The sequence below is a fragment of the Arachis hypogaea genome, chromosome 9 (assembly GCF_003086295.3).
Source record: "Arachis hypogaea cultivar Tifrunner chromosome 9, arahy.Tifrunner.gnm2.J5K5, whole genome shotgun sequence".
In the NCBI taxonomy this organism is placed as follows: Eukaryota; Viridiplantae; Streptophyta; class Magnoliopsida; order Fabales; family Fabaceae; genus Arachis; species Arachis hypogaea.
Window position 1 is genome coordinate 38282413 of NC_092044.1, and position 11296 is coordinate 38293708.

An 11296-nucleotide genomic window follows, 5' to 3' on the forward strand; every position below is an offset into this window, starting at 1 on the left:
TGCGAGCCTTTCCCTATTCAGCCAGGATAATATTGTGGTAGAGGGAAAGATTATCCTGGCTCTCGAGGATGAGGAAGAGGTTCCTCTACCTAACCCGAAGACTTCAGGTGTGCAGAAGTCGGTCGGATTCCTCAGAATCCTGAGGTCATAAATGTTGAATTCCTACCTTCGCCGACTGGTCCTATTCCGGCAATGCTCGTTTCTGAATATAACCCGACTCCTTCTGCCCGAGCTGAGGATGTTGTTATTGGAGATGAACTCAACCCTTTGTAGTTTCTTTTACTTGTTGTAGTATGAATGGCCCGAAGTATGCGTCTTTTATGAACAATCTTTTATTTGTAATAGCTTTGTAGCTTTCTGAATAATTTATTTTATTATAGTTTAAACAACTTTTGGAATTTCCTTTTAAGAACCCTTCTTTAATATGGCTATGATTATAGGTGGCTTTTTGTTGGTTTAGCTCTTAGCCTATACAGTTGTTTAGTTGGAAATCATGTTTCGACAACTTTTACTATTATTTTCATTGCTAAGTTTAAAATTGATGTCAGCGAGGTAGATCGGTAAAGAATATTGTGTTTCCCTTTATAAGTTCCGACTTCGTGTAATCGAACTTTGTCAAGTTATTTTTACATTTCGTTTTTATTCTGCCTCATTTTTTGGCTAATCTTACAAATTTCTTATATAACTTCTTACATTTATATGTACCTCGTCACTTCATCTTACTAACCACTCTAGGTCGGGCAATAATTTTTGTGGTTTGTCGAGCTTAAATTAATGCGTTTTCAAACTTTAAAGAAAATAGATTTATCATTGATAAATGAAAAATTCCTTTGCATAAATTTGTTACTAAGGATTTTAACTACCCTTAACCCTTGTTATGGTGCCTCATTAAAGCCACCTTCAGAAAAGAAACCCTTTTTCGGAAAAAAATCTTTAAGGTCGGGAAAAAGAGTACACCAGGGAACAAGGTGCGCTACCTAACTGTAGTTTTCCTTAGGTTACACGCGTGCCACGACCTCGGGAGTTCCCTTCCTTGTAGGTCGGACACTTTATTTTGAACCTGGAAGTTACAGAAATTATTTTGAATACGGAGATGAAGATGGTGTTTTGATTGAATATTGATATTTGAAGTGTGTTACAATATTGTGGATGTGTAAGAAAGGTGTCAAACACACATCTTGCATGTCGGCCAGAAGGTTGATACGTGTCCAACACGCACCCTATGTGTTGACACTCTAGCTGCAAAATCCATCCACCTCTAATTACACCAAATAATCCCATTTTCACACTTATTCCGAAGTGGGCTCTTTCCCTAAATCCTTCAATTTCAGGTTATCCCTATTACACCCCCTTTTGAAATTTTAATCATCAATATGGTCACTAGCAAGGTATTTGTAGAAATGTTTCTACAACTAAGCTAACATAAGTGTGAAAAAAATATTATTGTTGTTGTCAAGAAGTCTAAAATTCCATCCATGTCTCCGTTTGCACTGTCAATAAATGAATTCAGCAACCAACCTATCAAGTGGCAAAGGGTATTGCTCAAAATCAGTGGAGAAGCTCTTGCCGGAGATCACTCCAAAAATATTGATCCCAAGATCAACAACCCAAAATCACATTTTTATGCTCTATTCAAAAACATCATAAATAGATGGATAAAAGTCTAACATTTATATGTTCCTTCTTGTCCTAACATTGTTTTTTTAATTTTTCTTTCTAGATATCAATGGCTATTGCAAGGGAGGTAGCAGCTGTAACTCATCTTGGCATTGAAGTGAATATAGTTTATTGATTTGTTCTTTATATGCTATAATCTTGTTATCATTATTATTGTAGTTTTTTTATATTACATCACCATGTTCTTAATCTTGAGGAGGGGTACCACATGTTAGATCTTTAAATGTGAGATAATGTCCCACATCAAAAGAGAATGGACTAAGAGTTCTAATAAATTCTATTAGAGTCAAAATTTTGGCTAAGCTGTCTATTTTTGAGATAGTATATCATTGATGGGGATCCTATCCAAAGTATGAATATATAGTAACCTAGTTCCATCACCCATTACACTATAATAACACATGGTAATTCCCAATTCCATAATAATGAACTATTAGGTTATCCATTCAACTAGTTTTACCAAAACCAAAATAATCCACAATCAATAAAAACCCCAAAATACAGGAAATTCTAGCACCAGAAAGATCTGGATTCCAGTATTTTAGTGTCAGTGGAAATTTCGTTAGAGGTCATAATATCATTGCAAGTTAAGGGGTATTACTTGAAAGAATGAAAGTAGAAACTGTTTAAGCTATTCACTTGTTACAAAGTTAAGTTTTATGATTACTGATTAGGCTAATATTTCAAGTTACAATAGTAGTTAGTGGGGTGACATCTTCCGTGGATCATCTTGGGCTTGATGCAGTTTCCTGGACCAGTCATCTAATGATTATATTGGGTAGTTACCTTACTCTATCTTAATTAAGTCTTTGGTGTTCTGTCAAAACTCGGTTGTTATAAATTTATCCCATGAGGTTAGTTTCAGTTCCACTGTGATAATAATTCACTTGAAATTCTGATATGTTATGTTCTTATGTACTTTTACAATATATTTCTCAAAAAGGATAATATCTATTAGATAGTTACTAAATTGTGCCTAAATTTTCCTTCAAGATGTTGGCAACTATGATGAATGCTTTATTTCTTCAAGCAACAATGGAAAGTATTGGCATTCCTACTCAAGTGCAGACAGTATTTTGCATGTCTGAGGTTGCAAAATCATATATACATAGGAGGTCTGTGAGGCATTTGAAAAAAGGAAGGGTTATCATTTTTGCCGTTGGAACTGGAAATCCATTCTTTACTACAGACACTGCTGTTGCACTCAGAAGTTCAAAAAGTAAGTTAATTTTCTATCGTTGTGGTTTAGAATCTGCTGACGATGAAATGTTCTAGATTTTTTTTGTTGATGAATTTATTCATATAGTTTTAGTATATCATAACAAAGGATGTGAGATTTTCTTATTCAAGATAAGAAAATAATATTCATCCCACTAATCTGTATGGTACATTCTGAATTTGATGTCGGTTTTGCATGTGAAGGAAACTTTATCGCAATCCACTTACTTTTATTTTGTCATTTATGTAGTTAATGAAGAGGTTGTACTCAAAGCAAAAAATGTCGATGGAGTGCATATTGATGACCCAAGGCGTAACCCACAAGCACGCGTTCTTGACACACTTACTTATCAAGAGGTTACCTCGAAAGATCTCTCAGTCATGAACATGCCTTCAATAACGCTGTGCAAGAAAAATAATATTCTTGGTAAGCCCCTGCATGGAAGCATGAACTACTCTTTCTATGCTTTTAAATGGAATTAATCCTATATTGATATTACATTATTTGTTTATTTATCTTCTCAGTCCCCTTCTTTTGGTGTAGTTGTTGTATTCAATCTAAACAAACCAAGTAACATTGAGAAAGCCATCAAAGGTGAGATGGTTGGCACTCTGATTTGGGCAACATGAAATTCTACCATTTTGAGAATATGAAAACATTTGAGGTCTAGTTAGCAAGTGATTCTTTTGTGCTTTTTTTACACAAGTGTCCAGTTGAAGATCAGAAACTGCGAGGTTAGTTACTTTGCAACAGATATTTTGATGTACTATGTAACACCCCACCACACAGAATCTTATGGTTAAGTCATAAGACAGAGGTGGTGAGGTATTACGACCTCTAAAATACAAAGTCATATATATAATATAGTGAAAAAGATTTATAACTAGGAGTCTTTGAAGAAAGGGTAAAGCAAAATTCTTAAATCGAAAAATGCAATACTCACGAAGCGTTAAAGTAAACGAAGCAACGTAAAAGTAAGCTAACTTGGATATAAACAAAAGATAGTTCCAAGGTACAAATATCAAGCTCAAGACTCGGCTTGCAAAGGTTAAACCTGCCAGAGCACATAAGTGTATATACATATATATAAAAGAACCCAAAAGAACCCAAAATACAGAGTTACAGAACCTGTTTCGCCAAAATAACCTCTAAAAGGGAGTTAATACATCATATATATAATAAGTGGTGATAATAAGTATCTATATAAATACATATAACCAAAATAAGGTCCCAACAGCTCAAAGATCTTCGCTATCAGAAGCTTCCAGCATGCCTCAACGAGGTGCCTCACGTTCTGCATCTAGAAACCACAAAATCCGCATAGGGTGAGAACCAGAGAGGTTCTCAACATGGTAATGGTGCCACATACATAAGATATAAGGTCCTGAGAAAGCTAGAGGCAATCCTAGAACTCCGACACTTAGATTATAAGACTTAACGAACTAAGACAGAAATCATAAACCAGAGTGGTCATCTAAGACTTCCTAAACTTAACTGAAACTCTAATTAAAACCCTCAAATCTCCGCCTTCCTTCAATCCTCCAAACTCTTGTAGAACCACAAAGACATACAAGCAGACAAAGCAAACACAAGTAGAATACAGATAAAACAGGTAGCAAATATAGCAGGTAAGCAATATAATCATATAGGCAAGCCCAATTAATGCACAAGCAAACAAAACACACATATGCATATGATGAATGTCTATCCTACTGGTAGTGAGCTCACGTGTCGGTTACTTTACCAGAACCCGATATTCCTGGTAGCTAACCCAGATATCATCTCTCTAACATGCCTGCACACTATTGGGATATAGTGCCCATCACACTCTCGGGATATAGTGCCTACCACACTCATGGGATATAGTGCCCGTCGTATTACCTGGGACAAAGTATTTCCACACTCATGGGATATAGTGCCCGCCACGATCTCGGGATATAGTACCCGTCACACTCATGGGATATAGTGCCCGACACACTTTCCAGGGTAAGGTGCTCCCACACTCTTGGGATATAGCGCCCACCACGCTCTCGAGATATAGTGCCCGTCACACTCATGGAATATAGTGCGTGACACATCTTACAATAGAGAGAAACTCATACATTCTCATCATCAACAAATCTCAATCAGGCCTCAGTTATCACATTCATTCATAATCATTCGTAATCATTTCACAACCATTCATCATAGCTATGGCATCACATATACTTCATGCATTCACATTTTTCATATATAAATCATCACTTTCCAACCTTACTTCACCCCTAAGATACCTCCTCTTTCCTAGCTTCATCTCATTACTAGGCCTACTACTAAGATCTAGGGTTAAAAGAGTGAAAATAGAGGTTTAGAGATTTGAAATTGGGTTTTAAAACATAAAAATTAACTTTGCTGACAGCAGAGGCATGCATACGCATGGTACGTGTACGCATGATGAGCGGATAATTTATACGCTTTTTGGCATTGTTTTTAGGTAGTTTTTAGTAAGTTCAAGCTACTTTTAGGGATGTTTTCATTAGTTTTTATGTTAAATTCATATTTCTGGATTTTACTATGAGTTTGTGTGTTTTTCTGTGATTTCAGGTAATTTCTGGCTGAAATTGAGGGACTTGAGCAAAACTCTGATAGGAGGCTGACAAAGGACTGCTGATGCTGTTGGAATCTGACCTCCCTGCATTCGAAATGGGATTTCTGGAGCTACAAAACTCCAAAAGGTGCGCTCTCAACGGAGTTGGAAAGTAGACATCTAGAGCTTTCCAGATATATATAATAGTTTATAGTTTATTCGGGAATTGATGACGTAAACTGGCGCTCAACGCCAGTTCCATGTTGCTGTCTAGAGTAAAACGCCAGAAACACGTCACGACCCGGAGTTGAACGCCCAAAACACGTTACAACTTGGCGTTCAACTCCAAAAGAAGCCTCAGCTCGTGGATAGATCAAGCTCAGCCCAAACACACACCAAGTGGGCCCCGAAAGTGGATTTATGCATCAATTACTTACTCATGTAAACCCTAGTAGCTAGTCTAGTATAAACAGGATAATTTACTATTGTATTAGACATCTTTGGTCTCAGTTTTATTTTATTCTTCATCTGAGGAGACTATTGATCACGTTTTGGGGGGCTGGCCATTCGGCCATGCCTGAACCTTTCACTTATGTATTTTCAACGGTGGAGTTTCTACACACCATAGATTAAGGGTGTGGAGCTCTGCTGTACCTCAAGTTTCAATGCAATTACTATTATTTTCTATCCAATTCGAATTATTCCTATTCTAAGATATTCGTTACACTTCAACTTGATGAATGTGATGATCCATGACACTCATTATCATTCTCACCTATGAACGCGCGTGATTGACAACCACTTCCGTTCTACCCTAGACCGGGCGCATATCTCTTGGATTCCTTAATCAGAATCTTCGTGGTATAAGCTAGAATTGATGGTGGCATTCATGGGAATCCGGAAGGTCTAACCTTGTCTGTGTTATTCCAAGTAGGATTCTGGAATTGAATGACTGTGACGAGCTTCAAACTCCTGAAGGCTGGGCGTTAGTGACAGACGTAAAAGAATCAAGGGATTCTACTCCAACCTGATTGAGAACCGACAGATGATTAGCTGTGCTGTGACAGAGCATTTGGACCTTTTTCACTGAGAGTATGGGATGTAGCCATTGACAACGGTGATGCCCTACATACAGCTTGCCATGGAAAGGAGTAAGAAGGATTGGATGAAGTAGTAGGAAAGCAGAGATTCAGGAGGAGCACAGCATCTCCATACACCTATCTGAAATTCCCATCATGGAAATACATGAGTAACTTTATCCTTATTTTATGTTTATTTACTATTATTTGATTTTCCAAATTCCATAATTTATTTAAATCCGTCTGACTGAGATTTACAAGATGACCATAGCTTGCTTCATACCAACAATCTCTGTGGAATCTACCCTTACTCACGTAAGGTTTATTACTTGGATGACCCAGTACACTTGCTGGTTAGTTGAACGGAGTTATGTCCACACATAGCAAAGAGCCATTATAATTATTCCATACAACAATAAAGAGTACAACATTGATGATCACAATTTCGTCCACCAAGTTTTTGGTGCCGTTGCCGGGGATTGTTCGAGTATGGACAACTGACGGTTCATCTTGTTGCTCAGATTAGGTAATTTCTTTTTGTTTTGTTTTCAAAATTTTTTTTTCCTTTTTTTTTCGAAAATAAATAAAGAAAATACCAAAAAAATCATAAAATCATAAAAACCAAAAATATTTTGTGTTTCTTGTTTGAGTCTTGAGTCAACTTTTAAGTTTGGTGTCAATTGCATGCTTTAAAAAATTTTTCTTGCATTTTTCGAAAATTCATGCATTCATGGTGTTCTTCATGATCTTCGAGTTGTTCTTGACAAGTCTTCTTGTTTGATCTTGATGTTTTCTTTTTTTGTGTTGTTTGTTGTTTTTCATATGCATTTTTTTGTTTGTTAGAGTCCATGCATTAAAGATTTCTAAGTTTGGTGTCTTGCATGTTTTCTTTGCATTAAAAATCTTTCAAAATTATATTCTTGATGTTCATCATGATCTTCATAGTGTTCTTGGTGTTCATCTTGACATTCATAGTGTTTTTGCATGCATTCTTTGTTTTGATCCATAAAGAAAAGAGAAAAACACAAAAATGACGTTTTTAATTTTTCTCTCTCATCATTAAAAATTCAAAAATAAAAAATATCTTTTTCTTTTTTCTCTCAAAATTTCGAAAATTTGAAGTTGACTTAGTCAAAAATTTTCAAAATTAGTTGTTTCTTACAAGTCAAGTCAAATTTTCAAATTTTAAAAATCTTATCTTTTCAAAAATCTTTTTTTCAAAAATCATATCTTTTTCATTTTTTTTCTTTTTTTCGAAAATTCTAAAAATCTTTTTCAAAATATTTTCAAAATCTCTTCCTTATCTTTATTTCAAAAATTTCGAAATTACACTAACAATTAATGTGATTGATTCAAAAAATTGAAGTTTGTTACTTTCTTGTTAAGAATGGTTCAATCTTTAAATTCTAGAATCTTATCTTGTAGTTTCTTGTTAGTAAAGTAATTAATTTTAATTTTAAAAATTAAATCTTTTTCAAACATGTCTTATCATATCTTTTATATCTTATCTTTTTATCATATCTTTTTCAAAATTTTATCTTTTTCAAAAATTTGATTTCAAAATATCTTATCTAACTTCTTATCTTCTTATCTTTTCAAATTTGATTTTAATATCTTTTTCAACTAACTATTTGACTTTTTATTTGTTTCTTGTCTTTTTCAAAACCACCTAACTACTTTTCCCCCTCTAATTTTTGAAAATACCTCCCTCTTTTTCAAAAAAATTCTTTTTAATTGTTTAAATTTTAATTTTAATCATATCTTATCTTTAATTTTCGAAAATCACTAACTACTTTTTCAAAATTATTTTCGAAATTCTCTATCTCTCCTTCTATCTATTTATTTATTTATTCACTAACACTTCTCTTCATCTCTCTTCATCTCAGATCACCACCTCTATCCTTACCCATTCTTCTTCACTACTCTGCCCTTTTTTTTTCTTCTACTAACATAAAGGAATCTCTATACTTTGACATAGAGGATTCCTCTTTCTTTTCTTGTTCTCTTCTTCCCTATATGAGCAGGAACAAGAAAAAAGACACTCTTGTTGAAGCTGATCCAGAACCTGAAAGGACTCTGAAGAGGAAACTAAGAGAAGCTAAACTACAACAATCCAGAGGCAACCTTTCTGAAATTTTCGAACAAGAGAAAGAGATGGCAGCCGAACCCAACAACAATAATGCAAGGAGAATGCTTGGTGACTTCACAAAACCAACGTCCAAATTTGATGGAAGAAGCATCTCCATTCCTGCCATTGGAGCCAACAATTTTGAGCTTAAGCCTCAACTAGTTGCTTTAATGCAACAGAACTGCAAGTTTTATGGACTTTCATCTGAAGATCCTTACCAGTTTTTAACTGAGTTCTTGTAGATTTGTGAGACTGTTAAGACAAATGGAGTAGATCTTGAAGTCTACAGGCTCATGCTTTTTCCTTTTGCTGTAAGAGATAGAGCTAGAACATGGTTGGACTCACAACCTAAAGATAGCCTGGACTCCTGGGATAAGATTGGTCACGGCCTTCTTGGATAAATTCTTTCCTCCTCAAAAGCTGAGCAAGCTTAGAGTGGATGTTCAGACCTTCAAGCAAAAAGATGGTGAATCCTTCTATGAAGCTTGGGAAAGATACAAGCAGATGACCAAAAAGTGTCCTTCTGACATGTTTTCAGAATGGACCATATTAGATATATTCTATTATGGTCTATCTGAATTTTTCAAGATGTCATTGGACCATTCTGCAGGTGGATCTATTCACCTAAAGAAAACGTCTGAAGAGGCTCAAGAACTTATTGACATGGTTGCATATAACCAATTCATGTACACTTTTGAGAGGAATTCCGTGAATAGTGGGATGCCTCAGAGGAAGGAAGTTCTTGAAATTGATACTCTGAATGCCATATTGGCTCAGAACAAAGTGTTGACTCAGCAAGTCAACATGATCTCTCAAAGTCTGAATGGATGGCAAAATGCATCCAACAGTACTAAAGAGGCAGCTTCTGAAGAAGCTTATGATCCTGAGAACCCTGCAATGGCAGAGGTTAATTACATGGGTGAACCTTATGGAAACACCTATAACTCATCATGGAGAAATGATCCAAATTTCTCATGGAAGGATCAACAAAAGCCTCAACAAGGCTTTAACAATGGTGGAAGAAATAGGCTCAATAATAATAAGCCTTTTCCATCATCTTCTCAGCAACAGATAGAAAATTCTGAACAGAGCCCCTCTAATTTAGCAAACTTAGTCTCTGATCTGTCAAAAGCCACTTTAAGTTTCATGAGTGAAATAAAGTCCTCCATTAGAAATCTGGAGGCACAAGTGGGCCAGCTGAGTAAGAAAGTCATTGAAACTCCTCCAAGTATTCTCTCAAGCAATACAGAAGAGAATCCAAAAGGAGAGTGCAAGGCCATTGATGTAATCAATATGGCCGAATTCACAAGGGAGGAGAAGGACGAAAATCCTAGTGAGGAAGACCTCCTGGGACGTCTCTCAAAGAAGAAGGAGTTCCCCATTGAGGACCTAAAGGAATCTGAGGCTCATATAGAGACCATAGAGATTCCACTAAATCTCCTTCTGCCATTCATGAGCTCTGAAGACTATTCTTCCTCAGAAGAGGATGAAGATGTGATTGGAGAGCAAGTTGCTCAATATCTAGGAGCTATCATGAAGTTGAATGCCAAGTTGTTTGGTAATGAGACTTGGGAAGGTGAACCTCCCTTACTCATTAGTGAACTAGATACATGGATTCAGAAAACTTTACCTCAAAAGAGACAAGATCCTGGTAAATTCTTAATACCTTGTACCATAGGCACCATGACCTTTAACAAGGCTCTGTGTGACCTGGGGTCAGGCATAAACCTTATGACACTCTCTGTAATGGAGAAACTGGGGATCATTGAGGTACAACCTGCCTTATTCTCATTATAATTGGCAGACAAGTCAGTAAGACAAGCTTATGGATTAGTAGAGGACGTGTTAGTAAGGGTTGAAGGCCTTTACATCCCTGCTGATTTCATAATCTTAGACACTAGGAAGGAAGAAGATGAATGCATCATCCTTGGAAGACCCTTCCTAGTCACAGCAGAAGCTGTGATTGATGTTAGCAGAGGAGAATTAGTCCTTCAATTGAATGGGAACTACCTTGTGTTTAAAGCTCAAGGACCTTCCTCTGCACCAATAGAGAGGAAGCATGAAAAGCTTCTCTCAATACAGAGTCAAAAAGAGCCTCCGCAGTCAAACTCTAAGTTTGGTGTTGGGAGGCTGGTGGACGAAATTGCGATCACTACAACTTCGCACAACTAACCAGCAAATGTACTGGGTCATCCAAGTAATAAACCTTATGCGAGTAAGGGTCGATCCCACAGAGATTGTTGGTATGAAGCAAGCTATGGTCACCTTGTAAATCTTAGTCAGGCAAACTCAAATGGATATGGGTGATATACGAATAAAACATAAAGATAAAGATAGAGATACTTATGCAATTCATTGGTGGGAATTTCAGATAAGCGAATGGAGATGCTTGGTCCCTTCCGTCTCTCTGCTTTCCTACTGTCTTCATCCAATCCTTCTTACTCCTTTCCATGGCAAGCTTATGCAAGGGTTTCACCGTTGTCAGTGGCTACCTCCCATCCTCTCAGTGGAAATGTTCAACGCACCCTGTCACGGCACGGCTATCCATCTGTCGGTTCTCAATCAGGCCGGAATAGAATCCAGTGATTCTTTTGCGTCTGTCACTAACGCCCCGCCTTCAGGAGTTT

At 36.5% G+C, this 11296-nt stretch overlaps 1 non-coding gene and 1 pseudogene across 1 annotated transcript; one reads left to right on the forward strand and one right to left on the reverse strand.

The window, feature by feature from the left end:
* Nucleotides 1–1470: 1470 nt before the first annotated feature.
* Nucleotides 1471–3525, forward strand: LOC112709104 (uridylate kinase PUMPKIN, chloroplastic-like; annotated as a pseudogene).
* Nucleotides 3526–9095: 5570 nt separating this feature from the next.
* LOC112714199 (small nucleolar RNA R71) lies at nt 9096–9199 on the reverse strand. Its single transcript, XR_003159154.1, has one exon. It is a non-coding gene; the product is annotated as a small nucleolar RNA R71 (small nucleolar RNA).
* Nucleotides 9200–11296: the final 2097 nt, after the last annotated feature.